The 1,307-nt window shown below is 44.7% G+C and overlaps 1 non-coding gene across 1 annotated transcript; it reads right to left on the bottom strand.

The window, feature by feature from the left end:
* Nucleotides 1–241: 241 nt before the first annotated feature.
* LOC142864288 (U6 spliceosomal RNA) lies at nt 242–349 on the bottom strand. The gene has a single exon (XR_012914813.1). It is a non-coding gene; the product is annotated as a U6 spliceosomal RNA (small nuclear RNA).
* Between the last annotated feature and the right edge of the window lie 958 nt (nt 350–1,307).

Genomic DNA, 1,307 nt, shown 5'->3' with positions numbered 1-1,307 from the left:
TGGGAACATTTCAAGTCCTCTCTTCTAGCCATGTTAAGACGTACAACACCTTGTTAATGATAGTCACTCTACTCTGCTACCAAACATTAGATCTTGTTCCTTCTAACTGTGTGTTTGCACCCATGAACCAACCTGTCTTCATCCCTCCCATCTTTCCCAGCATCTGGTGTCTATCAGTCTGCTCTTTACCTCCATGAGGTCAACTTCTCTTAGCTCCCACATGGGAGTGAATGCACGCGATAACAATACAGAACACTTCACAAATTGGCGTGCCATCCTTGCTCAGAGGGGCATGCTAATCTTCCCTGTATCGTTCCAATGTTAGTACATGTGTGGCCAAAGTGAACACCGATTTAGGATCTTTGACCTGATCCCCGAAAGATAGATGTTGCACTGCTTTGGTAGATGATATTAAATTGAAACTCTACTTCCATAGAACTGAATTATAATTGTACACATTCCTTTGGAAGATGCCAGGATTTGATTAATAATTCCATGAACGTTTACATCCAAGATTTTTCCATTCTTTGTGGCCCCGGTTTACTGGTACCTGGCTGCAAAATCCCAACAACAAGATAGATTTCAGTTAGAGATTGATTTCACCCTGCCTTCTTGGCTTCCCAGCTGATACAAGACATGCCTGCCAATGGTAGTGCACTGCTGAGTGTCTTTAGGCAGCAGAATTCAGCTTCTTGCCTGAATTCAGCTACATTTTGGATAAGTAGGCTTTTGCAGGCTGGCCTGGGAACTTTGCCATGATGCATAATTTTGTAGCTATGGCATATGAGGCTCAAATTCTAAATGACTAGCTTACCAACTTTGAGAATTCACCTGCTTATAAATTGGGAACAATCTGTTCTTTTGTCAACGGCCTGAACTTGAACTATGATTCAGCTAAGTAAGGGTATTTCTAAGTGGCAGCGTCCAAAGGAGATCTATTTGCAAGAGGCACTGGTGTACCTCGGGGAGACAAGCAGGGACACACTTGTTCTTAGATCACGAGTCAAGGTCAGAGTGGGCGGCGACTCAGTAATGGATATTGCACTTCAGGTCAGCCCCTGGACAAACGCCCGTGTCTTAAACAAAAGGACAGGCAAAAACATAGTGAGAAAATGCCAAAAGCTGCAGTGCATTGGAAATGCTCTCTGCATTGGAAGGAGGCCTGTGACAGGGACGTTAGTTTCCTTGGTGTGAGCAGAGCAAGAACCAGCGTCATCAGCAGCATCTTTAACACAAGCACCCACGTTGAAGCTGAAGTTCCCCTGTGTTGCCGCCAATGTGAGCAGGAAGGAGAAAGAGTGACAGTG

This window comes from Microcebus murinus, chromosome 24 (assembly GCF_040939455.1).
Source record: "Microcebus murinus isolate Inina chromosome 24, M.murinus_Inina_mat1.0, whole genome shotgun sequence".
Classification (NCBI taxonomy): Eukaryota; Metazoa; Chordata; class Mammalia; order Primates; family Cheirogaleidae; genus Microcebus; species Microcebus murinus.
This window is presented reverse-complemented; position numbering and strand designations above follow the sequence as displayed.